The following is a 12,546-nucleotide window of genomic DNA, read 5'->3' on the forward strand; positions in this document are numbered from 1 at the left end:
CTAAGGGCAGGCCCCAAATGCTGTAATCTTGAAATGTGGCTGCGATGTTTTTGCAGCTATACTCAAAGCTTGTGCTGCAGTTCCCCAAAGAGAGGGTGGGAAGAGGAGCCTTTGGCTCCGGGAGAGTCCTCTTTTTATTGAGAGAATCCGAAAGGGTGATGTCATGGCCACCCCTCCAACCCTGCATCACCACTGAGCTGGGGAAAGGCTGGGATGTTGTGGAGCTGCTCCTTCCCCGAGTCTCCTTTCTCCTCCCTGAGGGAGGAAGAAAGGGGTGTAGACTTGGAGGGGAGCCCTTTGCTGTAGAGGCGAAGTTGAGGACTTTTACTTGGGGGAGGAGGCGGGGAGGAGAGACAGGGCACCCCCTCTCAGGTGCATCTTTTTGTTATTTTTGCACTTTAGCGCCTGCCTTCAGCCCAGGGCATGATCCTAGAGTCTCTGGATCGAGTCCCACCTTGGACTCCCTGCATGGAGCCTGCTTCTCCCTCTGCCTGTGTCTCCGCCTCTCTCTCTCTGTGTCTCTCATGAATAAATAAATCTTTTCAAAATTTTATTTGAGAGAGAGAGAGAGTGCACGAGCAAGCACGATCAGGGTAGAGGGGCAGAGGGAGAGGGAGAAGCAGACTCCCCGCTGAGTAGGGAGCCCGATGTGGGACTCCATCCTAGGACCCTGAGATCATTACCTGAGGCCAAGGGAGCTGCTTAACCAACCGACTGAATCACCCAGGTGCCCCTCAGGTGCATCTTTTGAGTGAACTGACTTGGATGATGGGAAAAGTGCATGGAAACAAACGGAAGCTCAGTGCTTCTCCCCGCCCCCCCCAGCCCATAGAGACAAGCAAGAGCTTCTGACTCTGATTGCATCTTCAGTGCACAGTGACCCACCTTGGATTTGAAACTCCCTCACCTGCACTGGGTTTTGCACCTTTGACCCGCCGCCGGAGGGTGGGGCCGAGAGATCCCTGGGCTAGTCTGAATTCCTGGAGGGCGTTCAGCCAGAACCCGGGCTGGCTTCTGTTTTGGGGCCTTGGCTTCCGGCAGAGAGACACCATGACTTGGAACTAGAACTACCACTTAGGCCCGTTCAAGCACCAGTTGTTTCCATCTGCCCTCGTGCCTGCCACAGGCCACGGAGTGCCACAGGCCACGCAAGGGCGGTCACAGTTCCTGGCAGTTAGATCTTTGCAGGGAGTTTCTTCCTCCTTCTTTGCTCCCTGTGTGTCTCTCTCTCTCTGGGAGTCTCCTCCACTCTCATTACAGAGCCTTCTTCACATATTATGAGAATTTGAATAAGAGGGATTTGGAATGGAGTGATTAGAGTTGAAATTCAGTGAGTTATTAAAATCTTATATTATGCAAAAAGAAAAAAAAATCCTTTTCCCCTTCTGCCTTGCAAGATCAGGTAACAGGTGCCTGCTTTCAAAGCTGTGGGGCCTACGGGACTCTAACTTTATGTATACACTAGCTCTGGTGCACCCCGAGTGCAACTAATAAATAGAAATACCTTCTTTTACTGGATTTGAGGAGGGTCTGATTTCCACCAGGCGAGGCCATTGCAGTTTCATGATGCGGCTGAGCCAGTGGGTCTCTGAGTGGTGAGTGGGGGCGCCTGGGTGACTTAGTGGTTGAGCATCTGCCTTTGGCTCAGGTCATGATCCTGGGGTCCTGGGATCAAGTCCTGAATCAGACTCCCCGCAGGGAATCTGCTTCTCCCTCTGCCTATGTCTCTGCCTCTCTGTCTCTCTCTCTGTGTGTGTCTCCCGTGGATAAATAAATAAAATCTGTAAAAATTAATTAATTTTTAAAAAATGGGCTGAGCAAATCGGGTCTCGGAGCTGAGGCTGCCAGAACTGTCTGTGACCAGGGATGAGTCGCTCCATGGAGGAGCCCAGCACACGCTCTAGGGTTGGCACACGTTGGCTTTCAGTTTCCCGCTTCATTAAGTAAGACCTGTGCCTTGGGCGTGCGTGCACTCTCCTGCTCACCTCACGCTCACCCTCACACACTCAGTGCTCATCTCTTCCACATGATGCTGTCCTGCCTCTAGAGCCTCTTTCAGCCCCCATGTCCCATCAGTGTTGCCGATGGAAGAGCACTACTGGTCCTGGATCCTACGTACTTCTTGGAGGGCCCATGTCCACGGGCATCTGAGCCTTTGGAGCAAGGACCACACTCTCCTGCAGGATGAAATATGATTTATGGTCAATGACCTGCCAAGAAAATGGACCCCAGACATGGACTGGTTGCTTCCAAGACTGCATGACATTTTGTGACCCCTTTTCTAATGTTCCCGCCTCTGGGCTCCCACAGCCAGCAATGTCTATACATTTGCTAACCATAATCTACTGTGGTACCATAATGATGGTGATGATCATGAGCCTCCTTCTTACCTACTATTTATAAGCTATTCATTCATTCATTCATTCATTCATTCTCTTATTCATTCTTTCACTCATTCAGCAAAGTGCCTGCTGTGTGCTGGGATTATACATATTGATCCAGAGGAGTCACTGCCCTTGAGAAGCTCGAACTTTTTTTTTTTAAGATTTTATTTATTCATGACACACAGAGAGAGTCAGAGACATAAGGAGAGGGAGGAGCAGGCTCCCAGTAAGGAGGCTAATGCGGGACTCAATCCCGAACCCCCCGGGATCACGTCCTGAGACTAAGGCAGACACTCAACCCCTGAGTCACCCCCCAGGTGTCCTGAGAAGCTTGAACTCTTAACGGCTGGATTTAGATGATCCTGGTTGACAGGAAGGAATGCAAGTTCTGGAAAAGCCGTCCACCACCCATGTACAAGACACTTCATGTGGCCTAGAAGCCCATGAGGATGCCAGGGGCACTAGGACTCTAGGCTGCTGCACTGAGGGCAGGGGTCCTGGTCTCTGTGGACATAGCCAGGGAAGAACAGCCAGCCAGGACAGGGAGGGGACCCAGGTCCCTGAGACAGGGAAGCACTGAAGGCCTGGGAGTGAGGATCCTCGAGGTGGAGGATGGTGGCTGACAGCTTTGAGCGTGGTGGAGAACCACGCAACCATGGTGGACACAAGGAAGGGAGGCTACAGCTTTGGTTCAGTATACAGAAGAAAGTTTTCTCATGCTTGGAGTTGCTGAGAAATGGAAAAAATTGTCTGGAAGGTGTTAAGCCCTTTACTCTGGGGCTTTGCTGGGATGTGGGTGGTCTGACCTCTTGGGGTGAGAAATTTGGGGCAGGGTTTTGGGAGGTGGGGGGGGGATGGACTATATGGCCTTCTAGTTTCCTTCAAGGTCATGGGCGGGCAAACTCCTTCAAGAAGGGGTCAGACAGTAAATCTATTGAGCCTGTGGGTCCTTGGGTCTCTGTTGCCACTATTTAGCTGCCACCACAAGACAGAACCAGCCATTTACTGCACCCACCAGCAAGACTGCGCCAGTCCCGCGTGGAGAAGGATTTGCCCTGTAGGCTGTAGCTTGCCAACCCCTGTTCTAGGCAATTAAGTCCCTCTGGAGTCTGCTGGATCCTAAGCTGTGGAAATCCCTGCTGGTCTCACTCTTCCCCTTCCTGGGTTTCATTCCCTGAAGCAGGCCTCAGGGCCCCAGGGAAAAAGAGGCAGAAGCAGAAGGGGATGGAGGAGGGAGCCCTGGCCACAAACACATCTGCTTCTTTTGCCAGCAAAGAGGCTCTGCAGCTAGGGTCCCTGGAGTGACCCTGTCCCCTCAGAAGGGCTGCCTTGGTGTTAATTCCCCTGAGAGGTGGTCCAAGGTGTCTGAACCAGGCTATGGGACAAACTCCAGCTGAAAAGGAAAAACAAAAGCTAAGTTGGTGGCAGAGACCTCAGCCTTGGGTGTCTGCCTCCTTAAGTCCCATGGCTGGAGCAGGAGCTCTTCCTCAGATAGTCAGACCCTTTCAAATCATGTATCCAGCTGCGGGCACCCATTTGCTGAGAGGATCCAGCTTCTCAACATTTTTTGTTTTGTCTTGTTTTGTTTTTTAAGATTTTATTTATTCACGAGGGACACAGAGAGAGAGGCAGAGACATAGGCGGAGGGAAAAGCAGGCTCCATCCAGGGAGCCCGATGTGGGGACTCGATCCCAAGACCCTGGGATCACGCCCTGAGCCGAAGGCAGATGCTCAACCACTGAGCCACCCAGGTGTCCCTCAATGGGGTTTAAAGCCCATTTCCCCAAAGCTGAGATCCGTTGGTTGGGAGGAACAAATTTAAATCTCACGACTAAAAAGAAGACGATTTTTTTGTTTAAAAGTATAATGTCCCTGTTCCAAATCTCTTGTAAAATAATATAGTTGTGACTTGGAAAGTGAAAGCCTGATGGCTATTCTCTTCCGAGGGATCGCTGCCATCAGATTAGGTACCAGTTCCTGAACGTGAGTGTTGAGACCACATATGCCCGTCTGCCTTGTATTAGTCCAAAGGCCTTTGGCTCAAGTGATGGAAAACCCTGCCCTGAACTCATCAGTGAAGAATCATCTCATATAACAGGGAGTCCAGAGGACAAGAGTGGCCCTTGGGCATGCTTGGCGGCTGCTCTCAGAGACCTAGGTTCAGTCCTCTGCCCTCCTCCAGACCTGGCACTGCCTTCATCTGGGGGCTGCTGGCAAGATAGCAAGTCCCCAAGTCACGTACAGCTGTGACAAAATTAGAGGCAGGAAAGACCAATAGTTCTTCTATTTTTTTTTTTTTGAGATTTTATTTATTTATTTGAATGAGAGAGAGCACAAGCAGAGGGAGCAGCCGGAACCCAATGTGGGTCTCAGTCCTGGACCCCGGGATCATGACCTGAGCTGAAGGCAGACGCTTAACCGACTGAGCCACCCAGGTGCACTGACCTATGTTCTGAACAATGAGAAGATCTTTTCCAGACAGATCCAGTAAGCCAGCCTCTGGCATTCTCTTGGCCAGCACTGGGTCATGGGCCCACTCAGGCCAGTGACTGTCCTTCCCTGAGGGTCAGGAACCTGGTCAAAGTGAGGGTTCTGGAGGGGAGGAAAGGAGGGCTGAGGTCCAACAGTGCTCCATTTGGGCCTTTTCCTGACCTTGGCTCTTTGTGTCTCTTGTGTCTTTGTTTTTGTATGGGAGGGGCTTTCAGAAGCAGGTCTGGATTCTGGAGACCAGGCAGGGAGCAGCTCATGACTGGGGGCCCTTGGATGCCTGAATGGAGAGGTCTTTCCTCTGGGACACTTGCTGCTGCCATTTTAATCAAGAGCCCCTTCTCTCTTTGCCTGTGGTTGTAGATCTCTGGCAGCTAAGACGGTGGTGTATCTGGGGGTGGGGAGGGGGATGTGTCCTCGTAACTGCCCTCTAGGCCAACATTCAGTAAAGCCCCTACATTTGCCTCAAGTAACCCTTCCACCTTACAAAGAGCCTGGCTGAACCCGCCACCTTGCCTCTGGGTTTGGAGCGCCCAACTGGCTCCCTTGGGCAGAATCACCAATTACACTCCTAGTCTGTTTTTTTGTCTTTGATGATGCCTCGCTTTTCCCAAGCTCCCCTCCCCTAACCTCCTTTATTCTCTTTATCATCATGACTCTTGTATCTTGTATCCCTTCTGGAAGGATCTCCAGGTGGAGAGACAGTGAGTGCATGGGGCCAGCCACCATCTTGACTGGGAGTCATAGGCGTTGATGGCTCTCTCCTTTTAGCGGCTCCTAGTACTGGGTAACTGAGGGCCCCTCTTGTGTGTGGGGTGGATGGGTATATGGAGGGGTACCTAGGCCTGGTTTTATTCCCTTTCAATCAGACTGTCCCACCATGTTGCAGGATAGAGGTAAATTCTTTGGTTTTAGAGGGAAAGACTGGGGTGCCAGGGCCTGGTTCCAGGGCAGGCAGAGCCTTGGTTGGGGGGCGGGACAGGGCGAGGAGTGACGGACTCCTTCCAGTCACACAGGTCTGGTTCTAAAGTAGGGACCCCTATTTCTGGTGAGTAGGCGGCCGCCTGGTTTCCCCCTATGCATGGCTGCCTCTGGGTGGACGATATGCGCTTCTGCCTTCTGCTAGCTTGGATCAGATCTGCAGAAGTAGGAGGACATTGTCCAGCATCTACAAACCGTGTACCCAGGGCTGGCCCCTCTGCCCCTTCCAGGTGGGAAGGATGGACTGAGGCTGCAGCTGATGCCAGCTCTGGGGTTAGACACCCCTGAGGGGGACTGCCAGGCCACCTGGCACTGCTCAGAGAACAGTATTGGGCCTGGGATAGCAGGCCCGGCATCAACCCTCTGCTGACAAGACCTGGCTGCTCACTGTCCCAGCTCTATGGCCATGGGGACCTGGTGAGCTCAGTCTTGGCCCTGGAGAAGTATTGGCCTGCTTGGCCTCCATGACACGGTCTCTGTCCCCTCTCTAAATGCCTCATGCTTTCCCCACCCCCCCTACAATGGTCAACTTTATTGCATATTGGGCTCCCCCCAAAAGAGTGGTTGCTCTTTACCACTTGTAGAGTACCTACTGTGTGCGGGCACTGCTCTTGGCATTTACATATTATAGGCACTATGAGGCAGGTACTATTATCATCTCCCCATTTCACAGATGGGGACACTGGGGGCAGAGAGAAGCTAAGTAACTTGCCCAGCATCACACATCCTGTACGTGGTAGAACTGAGCTTTGAACCCAGAAGGCCTACACTCTTGTTCCCTGTGCCACTAGCCTCTCATCAATGTTATTTCTACCCTCATCTTCTCAGGCTCCAAATCTCAGCTGTCCTTGACAGCCCCCCTTGCATAGCCAGGGGGGTCAGGGGTGACACAGCCTCTACAGGCTGCCTGACCACCAGGCCAGGGGCAGCTGGCCTCCTCCTTCCATCTTACATGTGACCTCTTGCCAGAGCCCAGAGCTCATTGCTGTGCTTCTCTATTCGGATTCCTCTGTGGGTTGGGGAAAACACAACATTCAGTAGCTTCCAGTGGCCCATGGGATGAGGCCCAGGCTCCTCATGATAACCTGTAAAACCAGCCCCAGTTGGCTAGTGTGTTCTTCTCTGTTACTGGTTGCCCCAGCCTGGCTCCACTCTTACTGGGCTGTTGCCTGTCTCCCCCCAGCCCTGCAACTTTCCCATACTCCCCAATTTCCAATTGATTGTACTTAGTCACTTGATTCTTGTGACGTTCCCATCCCTTTCCATAGTGTTTACCCTGGGAAAGCAGAGACGGGTCTTTATGCTCGAATGTGGCAAACATCTTCCTCCAATCCCCATGCCCACCCCAAGGTCAGGGTAGGGGTGCCTTGACTTCTGGGGGTCTGAGCTCTGCCTCTGGAGCTGCACTGTGGCCCTCATTACTGCCTCTGGGGGTTTTCAGAGGAAGGGGGGCCATTGCTGGGGCTCTAGCAGTGCCACAGACCACATGCCACATGGGTACAGGCTTGTAAGTGAGATGTGGAAATGGGTAAGTGACCACATTCTCAGGTTATCCCCAAGATCGTGTGACCACTCAGCATGCAGGCAGAGCCTTAATTAGGTCCCTCTGGTTCCAGCCCTGTGTTTTTTCCATGGAGGGCCTGCAGGTCCCTCTGCCCCAGAAGGGCTGCAGGATTTACAGTGGGGCCAGTCCAGAAGAGGGACATAGGAGAAGGACTGGCTGGCAAGGAAGTAGTGGGGTGGAGACGGGAGGCCGAGGGCCCCAAAGGCCGAGGGCCCCAGAGGCTGGAAGCCCGGGTGCTTTTTCTTCTTGTTTAGAGGGAAGGCTGAGTCCCCCACAGTCCCCTTGAGTGGGGCCTCAGCCTTCCCTCAGGGCCTCCCCCTACCATTTCTCTCTCTGACTCCTGGATTTGCAGGTGGAGGAGGGGTTTACTTGAGGGGGGGGGCAGCACCCTATTCTCTTTGTTTTTGTTATTAAAGATCTTATTTATTTATTTGAGAGAGAGCACAAGCAGGGTAGAGGGACAGAGAGACTCCCCACTGAGCAGAGAGCCTGATGTGGGGCTCAGTCCTGGGACTCCAGGATCATGACCTGAGCCAAAGGCAGACTCTTAACTAACTGAGCCACCCAGGTGCCCCTCAGTTTGACATTCCTGATCAGAAGAACTCTTTTGGCCTCACCACCACTTCCACTGGGGATTGCTCAGGGAGGGCTGCCCATGGTGCACCAAGTGCAAATGCCACGTCCTCACCACCTTGGTCCTTCTCCTTCTCCTTTCTGATGTATTACCTGGGACTTTAAATTCTCAGATCCGTTCAATCCACTCCCTGTTCTCAATCTGAGTCCTCAGCCGCCTGTACTTACCTAAGCCCAGCAAGGGTGCCCCCATTTCAGAAGGACCAAGGAGAGACCCCAGGATGAGAGTCTTTTTCTTAATGAGGTAACGGCCAAAACTAAAAACGTGAGCCCTCCCTGATATGCTGAGTGCTTAGTAGCTTCCTTTAATCTTGGCAACAACTGGACGAAGGAGGAATTGGAAGCCAGAGAGTTAGAGTAACTTGCCCAGAGACACACAGCATACAGTGTCATCGGGGCTTTGCTCCAGGGGACTCTGACCTGAGGAACACACTCCCGCCACTGCTTCCTTGCCTTCCTGAGGAGGAGCCCCGGAGCTTTAAAAGACTGAACTGTGCCTGTTCCATTTGCATTGCTGAGTCAAACTTTCTGAGGCTGAACCCTCTGCAGCCGGTCACTCTTGGTCAGAGGGTTCTTGGCATTTGTGCCTTCAATGTGGCCAAAGAACTTTGTACTGCTGGCCTATTGTCTCGCTGCCACTGGCATGTTCCTTTGAGGGTGATCATGGGATTCCGGTTTGCTTTGTCTCCATGCTGGGTTGCTGGCATCATTGGGAGAATTTGCATGTAGCTGAAACCTCCCTGTTTACTGCACCCAGTGTGTGTGGGGGGCGTGCTCAGTAAGGCAAGTGGCCCTCCTGTGAGCTCATCCCTGCCCTCTCATCCTGAATCCATGGGGCAGTCCCTGGCAGGGGCAGTGCACTCCCCAGCATGCATTTGGGACAAAGCAGATTTCTCTGTTGTCTTGTGAGGCTCTGAGCACACAGTGGGTACTCTAGTAGTGGGGGGGGGGGGCTTCAGCTCTGTCCTGCGTCCCCACCTTTCTTAATGAACTGCCAGACACCGTGTATGAAACTATGCTGCAGGATGCTGTGACTGATGGGTGGGAGGCACCCAACCTCCGCTGGCCTCCTGCAGCCTGCAAAGATGTTGGCCTCTTACCAGAAAAGGATATTTACTATAAGTGAGCTCCCCACAACACAGGCTGTGCCCTCAGAGCCAGCCCCGCCTCCCCATCACCCTCCCTGCATCCCTCCATAGCTAGGACCAGCGTGTGCTCCCCAGCTGGGCCCCCACCTGGAAAAACCCATCCCACACCCTGAGCTGAGAAGCAGCCTTCTGATGCCGCTTCCCTGGTTCAAACTCTTTGGAGGTTGCTCCCACCTCCCGTCCCCCGCTGCCCTTAGGAAGACACCACTCTCCCAGAATGCCTTGTGGGAGTTGGCTCCACTTGCCACTTCTGGGACATCCAGGCACCCCTGGACTGGCCTGGTGACAGTGTCTCCCTCCCTTGGCTCTGTACTCATGGCCCTGTTAGCTCCTCCGCCCCAGCCGGCTGCCTGCACTCCAGCTCTGCCCAAGTTCCGGCCGGCCCGGATCAGCGCTCAACAGCCTCTTTGTACATCTGCCTGCCCGCTGGGACTGGTCTTTGTGCTTTCCTTCTGCTCCCGAGAGGCCCCAGGTAGACGGGAGCCAGGTGGTGAGTGAGTGGATGAATGGAATCTCGGGGAGCCAGGAGCTGATTGGAAATCAAAGACTTTGGCCTCTCCGGCTTTTGTACATACTTCACTCCTCAGAGTCCTCGCGTCATTGTACCCACTCCGCCCTCCCCACCCCCCCAACCCTTCCTCAGAGCCTGCTTACTCTTACTTTGCATGCAGTTGTAACACTTGGAGAGCTGGTTTCTGGGCCTGTTCCCAGCCTGTAGCAAATGGAAGGAAGGAAGGAAGGAAGGAAGGAAGGAAGGAAGGAAGGAAGGAAGGAAGGAAGGAAGGAAGGAAGGAAGGGGAGAGAGGGAGAGGGATGGGAGGAGAAGAGGAGGAAAGAGGGAAGGAAGGAAGGAGCAGATGAAGCTAGGGAGGATCCTCCAAAGATAGGAAAGCAGAAACTCAGAGAACTGGGCAACCAGGAGAATCTGGAGGAGAAATGACAGTCCTGTGACCTCAGGGCATCCTGAGACTCATCTGGACAGGCACAGTTCGGGGGCACCTGCAAGGTGAACCAGGGGTGCCCCCAGAAAGGCATCTGGCTTTGGGGGATAGTCTGACACGGGGCCCTCCTCTGACTTGAAAGCACCTGGGCAGCCCAGGGCGTGGTGAAGATGTAGGTTCTGATTCAGCGGGTCTGGGGTGGGGCCGAGATTCTGCGTTTGTAGCAACCCTGGGGGACCCCGAGGCGGCCGTCTAGGGACCACACCCCGAATAACCTGGGTCGGCCTGCTTGGAAAGGCAGCGCATGATTCCCTTACGAGGCCTCTCTACCTAAGGAAACACAGCCTGTTCAGTGCACCGGGCCTGGAGGCGCGCCCCTCAGCACTAAGGCATTTTCTGGGGCACTGCCATCCTCCTGAGAACTACCCCCCGCCCCGGATCCCTGGGGAGTTTCTGATGGTTGAGCCTCTGGCAGACAAAGGCTGGCTGGCTTCTTTCTTGCTTAATAGCAGGATTATTCAGAAGAGGGGAAACCAAGAAAACCCAGGGGCTCTGCGCAGTGGAAGCTGAGAGAGCAGGTGATTCACGGAGCCTGGAGGGGCTGAGCGCCAGGTGGACACCGGACACTAGCCCCTGCCTAAGTAGACGTTTGGTGGGGTTACCTGGACCCCTTTGGCCAGACCAGGGGCTTCCCCAGGTCCTCGGCACCCACAGCACACTGGTGAGGGATGGAGGGATGTAGGCCATCCCGCCGCACCCCACCCCACCCCACTATCCAGTGACAGCCCCAGTCTGTAAAGAGCCTTTCCCAGTGAGCCCTGGTGAGAGAGCTGATCCTCTCACACAGGCTAAGCTGGGCTGGGCCTCACGGAGCATGCGCTTCATGGAGAGTCTAAATAAGGGGCCTCGCTCGGCAGGCTGTGGATTTGGGATCCCCCAGCATGCTAAAGATGCTGACAGCTGTGTGAGGCCCAGTAGAGGGTGGGCAGCTCTTCGGAGCAGGAGCTCTGCAAGCTGTCTTCCTCTTCATGGCTGCAGACAGGTATGACTTTTAAAAATAGCTCCCTCTCCTTGGCAGCTCACTGGGTGCCAGGGCCGAGTGCAGGCATGTTAGCTCCTCTCCTTGTACCCGGTCTGCAGAGGGCTCCCCAGCCCGAGTGTCTCTCCCACTGGGAGAGTGGGTGTGCACACCAGCCCGTGTCTGCAGGGCTGTCCCCAGGACTGACAGGGCTAGAGTCTCTCCCTAGCAGATCTTGGAGAGTAAAAAGGTGACAGGCACTCTTAAAGCAAAAACATGGGAAAAGTTCACCAATTCAGAGGAGGGCTAGAAGGAAACCCTAGGAAGCAAACAAGGGTGCAGGGTCTTGAGTTTCTGGCTGGTTTTCCTTTAGCGTCCTGGGTTGCCTTCAATGAGAAAAATCTGGGTTGATATTTAAATTAATGGAAAAAAAAAAAAAAGACAGGTATAAGGAGCTAAGATGTTGGTAGGGGAGGAGCCCAAGGGCTTCACGGACTCCTACAAGCCTGCAAGCATTTGAAAGACTGAAACTATGGGAAGGCAAAGGGAATATTCTGATGGTTTGAAATAGGGGGAGGGAAATGCAGGTATAGGCCAGGCTTGTAGGGAGAAGGAAAACCCCAGATGGACCTGTGGCTGGAGCTCGGGTTCTGCAGTCCCCCCTCCCAAGCCTGGTCCCACACCTCCCTTATGGGGAAGGCTTTCTGTCCCCGGTGGCTGTGCTGGGCAGGGGACCCGACCTGGGCAGGCTGTTGGAAGCACTGTTCCCTTTCCATGGGGCTGGATTCCAAATCAAAAGGAAGGTGATGGCATTTTCATGGGGGTGGGGTAGTAGGCAAAGGAAGTTTCCAGAATGCAGGAAACAAATCCAGCTGCATTCCCCTTTCTCACAGACTCGAAAGTTGGTAGAAGATAGCGGTTTGTGCTCGGCCTTGTCGAAAGGGGCTTCCCTACTGGACTGCTTGTGGAGAGGAGCTCGGAGCAGGCTGACGATGCCTGTTTTGCCCCCTGGCCCGGCCTGAGAGCCTCTGCTTCCTGTCACCTCCCACTTTCTGCAGCCACACTCACTGTGGGATGTGATAACAAAGTCCTGCAGCCTTCAGGAAGGCCTTTATCTCTTTAATACTTCCTCGGGAATCTTCTCTTTGCATTGGCTTTGAGAGGCAACCTTGGCATTCTGTTAGGGCTGCCTAGATATCAAGCCTTATTCCTCCCCCAAATTAATTCTGGTGGCCTGGCTGCTCAGCCCAGGACTCAGGCTGAGGGCTTGGGCCTCAGGCGAGGGGTCCTCCCGGTTAACCTCGGTGGACCTAGTGACCTTGGCCTGGTTCACCTCAGTGGGCCCCAGTTTTCATCAGCCTGACACTCCTCTACCCCTAAGAGAAGTGCT

At 53.8% G+C, this 12,546-nt stretch overlaps 1 protein-coding gene across 2 annotated transcripts in view; it reads left to right on the plus strand.

Moving 5' to 3' along the window:
* EFHD1 (EF-hand domain family member D1) overlaps positions 1-12,546 on the plus strand; it is a 45,435-nt gene that overhangs the window by 6,270 nt on the left and 26,619 nt on the right. The gene's annotated exons all lie outside the window — the stretch shown is intronic.

The sequence above is a fragment of the Canis lupus genome, chromosome 25 (genome assembly GCF_003254725.2).
Source record: "Canis lupus dingo isolate Sandy chromosome 25, ASM325472v2, whole genome shotgun sequence".
NCBI classification, from domain to species: domain Eukaryota; kingdom Metazoa; phylum Chordata; class Mammalia; order Carnivora; family Canidae; genus Canis; species Canis lupus.